This window comes from Phymastichus coffea, unplaced genomic scaffold, assembly GCF_024137745.1.
Source record: "Phymastichus coffea isolate CEN01 unplaced genomic scaffold, Cenicafe_Pcof_1.1 PCOF00007, whole genome shotgun sequence".
Taxonomy (NCBI): Eukaryota; Metazoa; Arthropoda; class Insecta; order Hymenoptera; family Eulophidae; genus Phymastichus; species Phymastichus coffea.
In genome coordinates, this window is record NW_026706818.1 from 5,691,482 (window position 1) to 5,706,520 (window position 15,039).

General features: G+C 50.3%; 1 protein-coding gene across 8 annotated transcripts in view; it reads right to left on the reverse strand.

Annotated features, from left to right (window-relative positions):
• The window catches only part of LOC131668951 (guanine nucleotide-binding protein G(o) subunit alpha), an 853,882-nt gene that overhangs the window by 223,458 nt on the left and 615,385 nt on the right, over window positions 1-15,039 (reverse strand). The gene's annotated exons all lie outside the window — the stretch shown is intronic.

Genomic DNA, 15,039 nt, shown 5'->3' on the forward strand with positions numbered 1-15,039 from the left:
GTGCTACCAAGAATTACCGGTCACGCGCGGTGAGACTCCGATGTTTATCACACCTCGCACGCATATAATAAAACAAGACGGAACCAAAATCGCTTGCGATACTAAAATGTCGGTAATGTATAAGTTCGGTGACTCATGGGTAAAAGTTATTCCGGATGTCACTAGTCAAGAAACCCCACACATAATCAAACCACAGGCCAAGCAAAATTGGGAATATAATAGCCCCATAAACACAGCAACAAGCGGAATTTACACATATAACGACATCGAACACCTTCGCACGTTTATAATGTTCCCTACAGAACGGAACGCGGTCCTTAATCAAATCGCGCTCGGTTTCGCTGGAAAATCCAATCTAGGCCCGGGAATATCCATAGCTAAGCTACTCGACGAAGATACCCTGAATCCCACGTGGGAATCGCTATGGAGTCGATTCATTACGTCTGTCGCTCGGTCCCGTTAAGATGCCGCCCCCCGCAGCTGACGCGAATTTATACTAGGCAGCCGGAGTTACAGCACCTGAGGGCCAGCATCACCAGGGTTCCGCGTGAGGAACTGGTGAGGTATATGCAGACTCAGGGGCTGACCACAGAGGGTGGGCTCCTGGTACTCCAGGACCGCGTTTTCCGCGTGTTCTTGGCGAATACGCGATCCGGAACTGAGGTGCCCCTTTTCCCCTCTGACTTCATGTCGGGGCGCATCCCCGATCCCTCCTCTAGCGAAGCGCGCGACGTAGTGCCGGACCAGAGCTTGCGCACACGGTTTGAGAATACTCTGGCCCGGGATTCCCTTTTCGCTCGCACGGGAGCGGGTGACGTGTCCTTGCTCAGCTCAACGGTCCAGGGGAAAGTGAAGCACTCCCCTCCTGGAGTTGGGCCGGACTTGAGCGAGGACCGGGTCAACCGTACCCTGCTCGAGGAGGAGGTCCGGAGCGCTTCGACAGACTCCGACTCCGGCGATACCGCGAGAGAGGCTGCGGTAGCTGCGACGTTGCCACGGGGGGCCCACCTGGAGCAGGCCGAGAGCCCGGGGGACGTGGCTGCCGGACCTATCCCGGTTCCAGCGGTGCCAGTGCCGCCTCTTGACCCGCTATTTTTGCAGCAAGTGCTGGCGGCATTACAGGTCTTGGGTTATGGGCCTGTTGGTACGGCCCCGCTGGTGGCCGGGATACCGACGGTACAGCCCTCCCCGCTGCGGCCCCGGCCACCGATGGGCCCGGGTGGCCCCGCAGCTGACCCCCAGCGGGGGGAGCGGTTAACGGGTTTGGACTCTCCCAAACGCAGGTGCCCTCGCAAGCTCGCACGCGAGTGGCGACAGCACTTCGCCACCTCGAGTGGATTCGAGGAGGAGCGACGACCTGTCCTGACGAGGCCCCTGCTGCTGCTGTCCTCAACGTCAGACTCGTCTAGTGAGGCGAGCAAGGCGCATTTGAGGCCCAAGAGACGGCCGCGCAGAGGGCGGCACAGCCGGGAAGCCACGAGCTCCTCCGAATCCGAGCCCTCCATCGCTGGAAGTTCTTCCAGCGATGACGTGAGCGCGTGCCACCGGCGGCGCCATCACCGGTGTCGTCGGAGGCGCGCACGTTTGGGCCATCGAGGCGCGCGCAGGGAGAGGTCGCGCGGCCGTTTGAATGGCAGGCCCGCCGATGCGATTTCGGCGTTTAGGGCCTGGAACGTGCGGTTCAACGGCGCCGCGGGATCGGGTGCAGAACGCTTCCTGGAGAAGTTGAAGCGCTGCGTGAGGTTATATAACCTCCCCGATCGTGAGGTGCTCCCGGCCCTGGATGCGATCTTCTCCGATCGCGCGGAGGTTTGGTTGGCGAACAACCTCGGAGGGTGGCGCACCTTCCATGATTTTGCTGTTGATTTCCGTCACCAATACTGCCGGACGTTGGACCGTGAAGAGCTCTACTGTGAGCTGAGCCGCCGGATGCAGGGTGAGGACGAGTCGATCGCTGACTACCTCACCGCATTCCAGAGTATCGTGCGGCGGATGCGGCCTCCTCCGTCCGACAGATGGCAAGTGCGGTTGGCGATGGCCGGGTTGAACCCGGAGTATGGGCGCTATCTCCGAGATAGACCCGTACATGACCTCCGCGATCTCCGGTATTATGGAGATAGATTGGAGAGGCACCAGGATCGCGAGAGGAGATGGCACCCACCTTCTGCCAAGGATAACTTGCTGGTGGAGGATGCTGCGTACCGAGGGAAGGCGAGGAAGACCCACGTTACAGAGATTGCCGTCGAGGTCTCCCAAGCCTCCAAGAAGCAGCCGGCCAGCAAGCCGAAGCAGAAGAAGAAGAAGAGCAAGGGTGCCAAGTCCTCGGGAGCACAGGTTTCGGGGCGTTCGTCGTGTGGCGGTTCGGGGGCTGAGGGGTGCATGGCGAGTGCAGTGATGCACTCAGCACCCGGGCGTTATCCCAACGCCCAGGCCCAAGGGAAGGTTGCCGGTGGGGGCACGAACCCGCGAGCAGCGCCGTCCCTGCAGGCTCCAGCGCGAGCTGTAGTCCCGCAGCAGGGATAAGGTGGCGCAAGTTCTGGAGGCGGCCAGGGTCCATCCCCGTTTCGAGGTCGTTGTTTTGGTTGCAACGGGGAGGGACATAGACGGTTACAGTGCCCGCATAATACTGGCCGCCAGAACGACCAGGCTCGCGGAGCACCTGTGTGCTACCGATGCAACCGGGTGGGCCATTATGCCCCCAGCTGCCCCTTTGGAGCCCCGGCCGAGTCGTGCCAAAACTGCCAGGCGCCCAACTGCACGTTTCGCACGTGCATCAACTGCGAGCCGATTCGTCGGATGGCGGAAAACAGGTCAGCGGGGAACGGTGGCCCTACGCTCTCCGCCATAACTCGCAGAGGGCAGCCGGCGTGGAGCACAGCGGATGGGACATACGAGTAAGACCCCAAGAAGATTCGGGGCCTGAGACGTATGAATACTGGCGACAACTGAGCCGGTGACTCGAGAGCCGTTGGCAGGTGGCTGACGGAAGCGAGTCCCAGGAAGTGCGAGGTGAGCAGGGGAGCCCAAGGTCGCAACTGTGTGTGAGGCGACTTGCGAGCGAGCAATCGCAGCAAGTTGCCCCCGGTTGTCAGACCTTGCAGGGGTTCTTAGAGCGGACAGGTCGACTGCGTGGACGCGAGGTGCCAGGTACAGAGGCTTCCCCGTGCGTGAGAAACGCGACGAGAGAGCTGAAAGCTTCGTCGGTTCCGGCGGGGGCGGGCGTTGTGAGCGGCACAACGGGTTGCCCGGGCGCCTCTGACAACGGAGATCCCGCAGTCGACATGGTAACGGAGAATCGTCCTCTGCTCATACTGCTCATAAATGGCGAGCCTTACACTGCGCTGTTTGACACCGGAGCGCAAGTATCAGTGGTAGGCTGCCGAGTCACGCAAGACTTCCAGGCTCAGGTGAGGAAAACTCCGGGAGCAGTAAATGGTTTCTCGGGTATATCAGTCAGTATGGTAGGAAAACTGAGGCTGGTGATCGAGATCGACACTGTGGTCCGGTCCATTGAGGCGTATGCGTGCGAGCAGGGATTGCAGTACGATATGCTCCTTGGACAGGACTTCATCCGTGCGTTTGGATTCCGTATGGATGCCGAACACAATGCATGGAGTGTCGCAGGTCGGGAGAGTTGGCATGATTTTGCCAAACGGCAAGATGGCCGGGTGTACTTTCCCGACCAACCAGGAAAGCTCCAATTGACCGCGGAGGAAGGAGGATTTTCGGCACTGCAGGAGCCCCAACGACTCCAGGTTGAGACGTTGGTGCGGCGAGTGGTACCGGAGAGGTCCCCCGCGCAGACGGACCTTATCGAGCACGTCATTGATGTGCAAGGTGCCAGGCCAATTAAGACGCCGATGCGCAGGTACTCTCCGCAGGTCACGGAGTTTATTCGCCAGGAGATTCAGGACTGGTATCAGAAAGGAGTGATACGTCCGTCTCAGAGCGAATGGTGCAGTGCACCGGTGGTCGTGAAAAAGCACGATGGTAGCTACCGTTTGTGCATCGACCTGAGACCGGTGAACAAGACCACTCGGATCGATGCTTACCCCATGCCGGGGGTAGATGTGATTCTCGATAGGTTGCGAGGAGCCCGGTACATTTCTAAGATCGACCTCAAGAGTGCCTATTTACAGGTGCCCTTGCAGGAAGATAGGAGAAAGTACACGGCGTTTGGTGCGCCGGGTTGCGGGCTCTGGGAGTGTAACCGGATGATTTTTGGTCTGGTCAACGCTCCCGCAACCTTCATGCGCTTGATGGACGCGCTGTTCGGACCAGATTTCGAGCCGCATGTATTCAAGTACCTCGACGATGTGATCGTAGTCACGGAAACGTTCGAGGATCACTTGGTGTGGCTCGAGAAGGCGCTGGAGCGCATGGTCCGGGCGGGGCTGGAGATCAACGTCGAGAAGAGTGAATTTGGTTGCTCCAGGGACACGTTCCTGGGATATCTTCTCGACGAGGGTGGGCTGCGGCCTGACTCTGATCGAGTTCAGCCTGTGCTGGACTTTCCAGCCCCGCAGAACATCAAACAGCTGCGTCGTTTCCTGGGGATGTGTGGATGGTACTCCAGGTTCATCGAGCATGAGTCACATCTGAAGGTGCCCTTAACGAAGCTATTGCACAAGGGCGAAGCATGGCACTGGGACTCCGAGCAGCAACGAGCATTCGATGCGCTCAAGCGAGCTCTTACGGAAGCTCCTGTGCTTGTGCGACCGGATTTTTGCCGGCCGTTCTATGTGCACTGCGACGCGTCGTCTGATGCACTGGGTGCTTGCCTGATGCAAAAGGACGACGAAGGGTACGATCACCCGATATGTTACGCGAATCGCATGCTTAATGAGCACGAGAAAAATTACACAATTATCGAGGGCGCGCATTTTATTGCAGTCACCGACCATACGGCTCTGACCTGGCTGAAGAACGAGAAGGATCCGACGGGACGTCTGGCCCGCTGGATCCTCGAGTTGCAGCAATGGGACTTCGAGCTGGTGTATCGCAAGGGGACACTCCACCATGTCCCTGATGCGTTGTCTCGTGGGTTTGGGAGCGACGTGGAGGCTGCAGCATTCGAAGTCATCAACGACCCGTGGTACCTTCAGCGGATGAAGGACGTGGAAGCGCGTCCACTTAAGTACCGCGGGTGGAAGGTTGAGGACGGAATGCTGTACAAGTACGGCACGAATGAACTCCTAGATCCAGATCCAGGACGCGAGAAAACGTACGATCGCATAGCGCGCGAGTACTTCTGGCCTGGCATGTGGTTTGACATGCAGGGTTTTGTGCAGTCTTGCCCGGCCTGCCAGAGGTACAAACTAGAACAACGCGCGCCACAAGGTCTGATGAGCAAGCGTGTGGTGGAGCGTTCGTGGGCAGTGATTGCCACGGATGTTGTCGAACTGCCCCGCAGCAAAAATCGTTACAAGTACCTGGTGGTTTTCCAGGACTTGTTTACGAAATGGGTGGAGTTCAAACCACTGACAGTCGCGACCGGTAAGATGTTAGGATGTGCGCTCGAGGAACTTATTTTATTCCGGTGGGAAGTTCCGGAGTATTTGGTCAGCGACAGTGGTAAGAACTATTGCGGGGCGGACTTCATGACCGTACTCAAAGAGTATGGGATTGAACACGTGCCCTGCCCACCCTACCATCAACAGGCAGATTTTTGTGAACGTGCGATCAAGACGTTGAAGACCATGATCTCCATTTTTGTAGATCATGATCATCGCGACTGGGATAAGCACCTGCACGAGTTTCGGCACGCTATAAATACGGCGGTACAGGCGAGTACAAGGGTGTCACCGGCGTTCCTCAATTTTGGTCGGGAACCGCGTCAAGCGAAGAGCCTGCGTAGGGAAGTAGAGGTGCGGGGACCTTTTGTTCGGTTGTCTCCTGAGGAGTGGGCGGACCGGCTGAAGCGCCTCAATGCTCTGAGGAGCCTGGTGGTCAGGCATATTAAGCAGGCGCAGGACAGGCAGAAGAGCCACTATGATCGTGGCCGCCAGTTCGTCCAGTTCCAAGAGGGAGATTTGGTCTTGCGACGCTCCCACACTCTGTCCAACGCAGCGCTAGGTAGGAACGCCAATCTTGACCCTTTGTATATCGGTCCGTATAAGGTGCTGGAGGTGCTGTCCCCAGAATTGTATATTCTGACGACGGATAGCAAGAAGCAGGTGGACCGCGTACACGTGAAGGAGTTAAAGCGATATGTCCCTCCGCGGTCGAACCGAGCGACAGCGTATGTGTAGAAACGGCCAATAGTTTATAAGTCGACGAATGGTGGGTCAAGTTTTGCGTTTTTCAGTCGTGCGAATCGTGAGTGTTTTCTTTTTGTCGTCACTCTTGTTTATGGTGAGCTGGTATTGCATGTGGTCATTGTGGTGTCCAGGCAGAGGATTATTGGATGGGCTCTAGATTGGGTTGATTTGGTTGGTTACAGGTCCAGTAGCATGTCACTGGCGGACGAGATCCGCAAACTGGGAGCCCTCGTCGGGACGGACAGCAGGTCTGGAGGTGAGGGGTCGGCCCCGACCTCGACACCGGAGCCATTGGAAGGCTCCGCGGCGGGCAGTGATGCCGCGGCGGAAGCCAGACCGGTGGCCAACTCGGTCGTTGAGGTGAGTTCTGCGCGGTTCGGGGGGAGTGTGGCCTCGGTGGCCGCCGTGATGCCCTCCGAGCCCCGGGGCAGTGGGCCTTTCCCCGTTCGTGGGTCTGGCGAGCCATGTCCGGAGGTGGAGGACGCCTCCATGTCCGCGTCTGCTGGGGACGCGCTGGAGCTCGGCAGCGGAGCCGCGCAACTGGAGCTCGCGGCGTACCTGGGGGATGAGCCAATTCCCTTGGCGACTCCTTCCGGGGCGCCGTTTTCCGCTGTCCGATCTCTGCCGCGTGCTGAGCGGCTGGGGCGGGAACGCCGGGCCAGTGAGGCCTTGGTGGCCAGGATGGTCCCGGTGGAGGCCTCTCCACTGAGGGGTAGGTCGGAGTGGGACAATAGTCTCAACTCCGGCCCGGCTCGCCAGGCACTGCCGTTGCAGAGGGCGCTGGCCAACCTGGCCGCTCGCGGGCCGCGGCAGGGAAAAATGGTGGAGCGCCTGTACGCGGGCTCGCCCATGAGGCTCCGGACGGCACGGACCCGGGGTCTGCAGGCTCTCGTTGAGCCGCGCAACCCCGGTCTGAGCACCGAGTTACGGTGTCCGGGAGCCCGGAACGTGCTCCCGGCGATTCGGGAGGAGCCGCGCCCATCTCGCGGCCACTCGAGAAGGGATGAAATCCCTCTCGAGTATCGTTTCCTCCCGGCGTCGGGGGTACAAGCGGAGCAGCCGAAGCGTGTGGCGCTCCCAACTGTCGCGACCGGGGGCCGGGGCCTCTACCCTCCCGCGGGGTACGAGGAGGAGGCGACCCCTCAACCGTCTCGTAAGAAGAGGTCTGAGCGGCTGCCCGATTTCACCAGGGACGTAGAGTTCCGCCACATCGGTGAGAAACCAACTCCTCGACAGGAGGGGGTTCCTCAATACCGATCGTCGGCGGGGCCGGACGCGTCCGGTGAGATTGGGTGCCCCCAGAAGGAGACGGTAAGGGCCGGTTCCCCACTTGTGGGAAACTCGGATTCGTCTCCACCCGCGGGACTGGTGGAGGAGGTCCCGTCGACGCCTCCATCCGAGGCTCAGGTTGGTCTGGTACCGGAGGCCGCGGCAACCACGACACCTTCACCCACCCTGGAGACGGGTTTGTCCGTCCCCACCTCGGCGTCGTCTTCGCGTCGGGTCGTGGGTGACGATGGCATCGTCTACCGCCTTTGCGGTGACGGTCGTTTTCGCCCTGTGACCCGAGCGGGGGGGCGACGCACGAGGATGGGGATTGAGGCCAAGCGGGTCTCTCCAGCGCGCACCGCGGTCGACCATCAGACCGCCGATGGCGCGCTGGCAAGCCGGTGTCAGCTGCCTCGGCCCGGGTCCGGAGCCGCCGCCGCCAAGCAGGGCACGCCATCGCCCACCTCAGTGGCGGCTAAGCGTCGGGCACGACGCCGGATTCAGGCTGAGATCCGAGCTCGGGCCGAGCGGGGCTCACCAACCAGGGAGCCGCCAATGCTGCCGACGGCACGAGCGGCGCCATCAACATCTGTGGTGCCGGAGACGCCACTACCACCTGTGGCGTCGGTGACGCCATCACCACCATCGGTGTCACCCGTGCCGTCGGCGTCGAGGCCGTCCTCTCGTGTGGGGGCCCTGGCCTACCTTGCAGGGCTGTCCCGAGAGGATCGCCTGCACCTTGTGGAGGAGGCTGGCCTAATATCGCAGCCTCCCGCCCGCGAGGGTGGCCAGTAGGTGAGGCCACACGGGATCCAAGGTGAGTGGCGCTCTGAACCCCGCAATGACGCATGTCTCGTTTTCGTTTTTTTTTTGTTTGTTAGTTATATTTCGGGAGTATCGATAGGGGATGTCGTGTGATCCCCTGTATTTGTATTTTCTTTTGTTGTCCCGTTATAGGTAGTGATGACCCACCATTCCTGTTCGTTCGTGGTCAGCGAGATGCGAGACTCCCCGGGCAGAATTGCCGTCGGGCCGAGCTTGCACTCGGGATCCAGCCCGGGTGTGACACACGGACGATGAGAGCGGGGGATAGCTCCCGATCTTGGTACAGGATCGGTTGCTACGGGGGGGCTGTGACGGAGAATTTCGGCTTGCCGGCTTCTCCTTTGTCTCTCTCTCGTCCGTTCGTTGCGCCCGGGCTGACGGTGGATTTTGTATACACTCTGGTTCCCTTGTAAGTTGGCTAGCATTAATTGATGGGAAAGATCTACCCCTACTCTTATCTATTTTTCTATGCGGTCGGAAAGCAAATTTTATTCTAGTTCGCTTATTGGTCGTGACATCACTAGCGAATTTTGTCAGAAGTTCGAATTTTGTCGGTTAATTTATCAATTAAATTTGTCGGAGTATTTGTCGCTCGCTATTATAATAAAGGGTGTATCGGTCGCATACGTATTTTCATAATTCTGTATTTTTCCATGTTCATTTTTAATTTTAATTTTAATTAGTTGCGAATAATAATATAATTTAAGTCTTCTTATTCGTAGCGCCCTCGTCTTCGTATTTACATATAATTCTATTCATCATTTCGTGTATTTCATATAATCTATCGGGCTCGCTCTTATTTAGTCTATTTCGCTCGCTCTGTCTGTCTGGCTCGCTCATACTGAGTTTGTCTCGGTCCTTCAAAATGGCCGCTCGCTCTTTCGCGCTTGTACCTCGTGTTTTCGTAACGGTCTTTGGAGCGCCTCCTGGAGCGCTCCTGTTTCGGTCAGGTGATGTGTTTCCGGTGTTTATTAGTGGTCATCGTTGTGAGTGTGTGTGGCACTCAGGATGTTTCCGATGGTGTTCAGCAGCCCGACACAGCTGATTACCGGCTGCTACTTCATGGGATATTTTCTGCTCGCCCCAGGTGTGTCAGTGTTTCACGAGTATTAGTGTTAGTGCCTGGGAGTGTAACGGATCTGCATGTGTCATCAACATGCATTTCCGTTGCATTTTCCAGTTAAGTTTCCCGTGTTTTTTTCTCCAGTCGGCATCACGTGATCGTGAGTGAGTGTGTGCGTGCGAACTCTTATTCCGTGGTGCGCTCCCTTTTTTTAAATGTCCGTCGAATCACGTTCGTCTAGTTTACTTCGCCAATATCTCCGGTTTTGTTGTTCGGACATGAAAAAAATTAATGTTTATTTTAGGGAGCGTCTGAGTTCGTATTGTATGACTGGTTACGGGGCAGCAAGGGACGGGAATGGCTTTCCTGAGGTGTTGCAAATAATGCTACACTCTCAGGAAAAGCCTTGTAATGTACCGCATTACAGATAATTATTCGATATTTCATCACTTATCAATAAAAAATTGACATGATTTATATTTTATCATCTGTATGATAAAGAAGAACGATATTTTTACCCTCTAAACCAAACACATTAATTTATATACTGTTTTTTTTCAAATTTTGAAATTTGATTTAAAGAGACTGGATATGATATAACATTTAAATGAAGTTTATTTTCGTGTGATATGTAATAACTACTCTTTGAGGATGATTTGTATATTCAATTTTCCATAAAGCTGCTAAGATTGCCCATATAAAGCATTTTTTATTATTATTTTCTACATTGATACAAGCATGCTTGTTTTTTTTTAAATGTTGGTTGAGGTATATAAGAATTTTCACTTCGCATTGGATTTAATTTATCGATATTAATTTTAAGATTAATAATAGAATCCAAAGACCATCCTGACTCGTTACTTTCAAATTCCTCCACCTCGTTTAATAATGGACTTTTAATATTATCATCAAACCATTTCTTGAGAAGGTTTGAGGGATATACTTCAAGATTTCGTGTAGTAAAATGTTTTATATCAAAAGACTTTTACAATTTATCTTGATTACTTAAATATTTCCCAAATTTGCATGATAGTACAGCATTAATTTTACAAGCATTATTCACTCTTAAAATACTTTTGGCATGTCTTGCGAACAAATCAATGTCAATGTGCTGAATATTGGATATGATACCAGTTTTCAAATGATTTTCAAATGAGCTTTCCAAGTTCACCCATTGTACACGTTTTTTTATAGTATCACCTAAACCTCTTTCATGAACTTTACAATTTTCTAGTCTTAAATGAACACATTCAACTTTACCAATGGTACTGAGCAATGATTGTTTTTCTGGTACACCAACCGATAATGATTGTTTCGAAACTTTTTTCAAAGTTCGCAAAGATAAAACACATTGTTTTTTCCATCGTTCTATAATTTCATCATGTAGGTTTTTAGAAATAACAAGATTTACAGCTTCTTCAATCAGATGGAAGTTTTTCGTCCATGTTTTTGTTGTCGCTTCAGTCTTATTTGTAGGTTTGTTGGATATAACATGCATTTTAACATCACTTATTATTTTTGGCAATTCTTTTTTGGTTATTGGTTTATCATCAGTCTTATGTTTTTGTCCGTTTGTTTTTGGTATAGTTACGTGTACATATTTTTTTGATGAGTTCTGGGCAATTGGCTATTTCAAACAGTTCAAAACTTCAAATCACCAATTTTGTTCAAAGTTGGTAGACTTGTTACCTGTAGAGGTCAACATCTGTGCAGAGTTTTAGAACAAAATATTGATAAGGGGCCGACTTATCAACTTTTGAAAAAATATTGGACTTTTTTTTATTAATTTGATTTCTCGGAGACTAATAAAGATATGGACATGATTCTTTTTTTAAAAGACGCGGAAAGAGTTTCACTTTTAAAATGTAAATAATAAAATACCAAATCATTTATTGATGCCATTGTTATAAGCAATTTTTTCAAAAAATCGACGATATCTAAAAAAATGATATTTTTTTTTTAAATTTTTCTACCATCGTGTTCCTTGTCATTTTTTGCATAAGAAACCGTTGAGAAAATCGAGTGCCCGCTATTAGGATTAAGATAGCACTAAAATGAAACGAACTGCGCGCTAGCCGCTCGGCCGTCTGCTACTCGTACGGTTCCAACGTTGCTTGCTGCAATTGCCTTCTTTAAAGAAATAAATAATTTCATATTCTAACAGTCTATATGTATTTATTTAAATAATATATAAATGTATTAATTAAGTAAGTAATGTAAATGAACTATTTTTTTATACAATCTGATATAATATTGAAATTAAACATTTGCTCTCTGCGTTTGAGTGGGCTTGAGACCGACGCATATTTAGGATGCGGCCGTATTAAAAATGTTCTTTTATCGGACCTATACCATAATACTCTTAATAAGTTATTTACAAGTAATTTTACAAAAAAAACCCTTTAAATTATGCGTCTTATTTCAAATTCAGAAGAGTATGAAGTTTTTTTTACTTTAATTTCCGTTGTATTGTCATCACTAACTGGAATGAATGCATGCAGTGATTGTGTTCCTTGTATAGTAAGAGCATCTTTTAATTGACTATACGAGGTGTGTTCAAAAAGTAACGAGAATTTTTAAATTTCGCGGGTTTGGAGAGTCCGCTTGTATAAAATTTTTTTTTATTATGTTGGTACACATGCCCCTGAAGTACGATAAAATTTTCAGCAATATTCATTGCTTACTTTTTAAGTGGCAGCCGCTAACGTTAGACGTGTTTTTCGAGCTCGGCGATTTTCGTTTGTGAAAAAAAATGGATCAAAGAATTTGTATTAAATTTTGCGTAAAAAATGAAATAAAGTGTAGTAAAGTTTGTCAAATGTTAACAAAGGCATATAGTGAGTCTGCTATGAGTAAAGCAAGGATTTATGAGTGGTATAAGCGTTTCCAAGATGGCCACGAAAACGTTGAAGATGACGAACGACCCGGACGCCCAAGCACATCAACAACCGATGAAAACGTGAAAAAAGTGAAAGAAATGGTTATGAACGATCGCCGAATCACAATCAGAGAAGTCGCTGATGATGTTGGCATATCAGTTGGCTCATGCCATCAAATTTTTTCGAATATTTTGGGTATGAAACGTGTGGCAGCAAAATTTGTTCCAAAATTGTTGAATTTCGAACAAAAACAGCGGCGAATGGAAGTTGCTCAGGAGTCGCTAAATGAAGTCAATAACGATGCAGAACTACTAAAACGTGTTATAACAGGTGAGGAAACATGGGTTTACGGATATGATGTCGAAACTAAGGCTCAATCGTCCCAGTGGAGGTATTCTGGATCGCCAAGACCGAAAAAGGCTCGACAAGTGCGGTCGAATGTGAAGGTTATGCTCACTGTGTTCTTCGATTTTAATGGCATAGTGCATTATGAATTCTTGCCACAAGGTCAAACAATCAATAAGCAGTACTACCTACAAGTTCAACGTCGTTTGCGTGAAGCAATCCGAAAAAAACGCCCGGATTTGTGGCAAAACAATTCATGGCTTTTGCACCACGATAATGCGTCTGCTCACACTTCATTGCTTGTTCGTGAATTTTTGGCCAAAAACGAAACTGTAACGATGCCTTAGCCTCCATATTCGCCAGATATGGCTCCATGTGACTTTTTTCTATTTCCAAAAATAAAGAGAACATTAAAAGGCCGTTGTTTTACAAGCATAGATGACATTAAAAGCGAATCGCTGAAAGAGCTAAAAGCTATTACAAAGATCGAGTTTCAAAAGTGTTTCGAGGATTGGAAAAAGCGTTGGCATAAGTGTATTGTATCCGAAGGGGACTACTTTGAAGGCGACAACATTAATGTAGATGAATAAATAAATATTTTTTTCATAAAACGAAAATTCTCGTTATTTTTTGAACACACCTCGTACATGCTACTTTCAAAAATTTCATATTCTTCTTGACTACAGTAAATAAACGTTATTTTAGGCATAGCTTGCTTCGCCCATTTGTAAAATTCTGCAGAATTACTTATGATTTTACCGAGCAAGCTTTCTCGTCGAACTAATCTTTTTATATCTCCATCAATTCCATCACACGGACTTTTACCATGACAACTTGAAAAAAAATGCCACTTTGCTCTAATAGAATAAATGCTGTAATGTCGAACTAAGTTTAGAAAATTCATTCTATTTTTATATTGGCTTCCGGCACCATCACTAACATAAATAATTTTTTTTACAGTATTTTGAAATATATTTTTGACGAATTCATAATTTTTTTTGATATTTCGCATAAATTCTTTTTCGTAAGAAATTCAAAGACTTTTAAAGACTTCTAGAAGCTATTACAAATTGGTGTTTATATTTTCTACCATATATTTTTGCATATACGTCATTCTCACGCCCGATCTAACGCACAGAGCAAATGTTTCATTCAATGTTGTGTAACAGGCTGTCATTTAGTCGGTAATCTCCTAAAAGTGCCCGTACTCTAACTATATGAAGCCTTGTTATCTATGCGCTCGATGCGCATCAACCTACCTTGCCCGTAGTGCGCCTGCGCAGAGTCTCCTCGATGTTCCGAGTTGGGTTTCCCCAACTCGCCACTTGGCGGCGCTGTCGCTCGTACTATTAGCGCTCGTGCGGCCACCACCGGAACCTAGGATGTCGACTCGCGTCTAGCGATACTTACGCGATTCGTGCTTCGCAACCGGCGAATTCGAATCGGAATGTAAACAAATATGCGCGACCTCCGGACAAAGGGAAACACAATAACGGAAACTCGTTCGAATAAAGACCAAGGGATGATTTATTTAATAAGATCACTTACACGGGTAAATAGCCGAGAGTCTAACGCACGCACGCGTGAATGACAATACACGCTTTTTGAGAGAGAGAGAGAGAAAAACCGCGAATGCCGCGAACTACCTGCTCGCACGCAAAACAATAAACTCTTCGCGCTCGCTGCGCGGATTCGCACGCAAAATTAACAACAATTAGAAACAGGGAAGGTGCACCTACCGCAACGACGGTGTGGATACGGTGGCCAACCGTATCCGAATAACACGTAGCTATTAAACTGCTCCGCTGCTCTGCCTCTAATGCTGTTACCGCTGTTGTTGTTGCCGCTACTGTTGCTGCTGTTACTGGTGTTGCTGCTGCTGCAGTTGCTGTTGCCGCTGTTGCTGCTGCTGCTGCAGATGCTGCTGTCGCAGTTATCGCTGCTGCTCCTGCTGCTGCTGCTAACGCACCCACGCACTCACGCTCGCAATGTCACCAGGGAAAACAAACGAGAACGGCACGGAGAATATGGAGGTTAGGCGCACGGATCGACTGAGTAGCACAGTCATACTGGCGCTCGGAGCCTCCCCTCCCGGTCGTTGCCCCTTACGCGCTCTCTCTCTCTCGCGAACCGAACGCGGCTCACCTCGCTTAACCGCTAATTACATCGCGCGAGTCAAACGATTTTCGGTAATCGTTACAGTTGTTTCAAATTGTACAAAATAATAGTTCATTTATATTACTTATATTACTTTATATTACGTTATATTAAGTAAATATGTCATTAAATTTAATTTAAATTTAATTACTTATTTAATTAATTAATTTATATATTATTTAAATAAATACATATAAACTGTTAGAATATGAAATTATTTATTTCTTTAAAGAAGGCAATT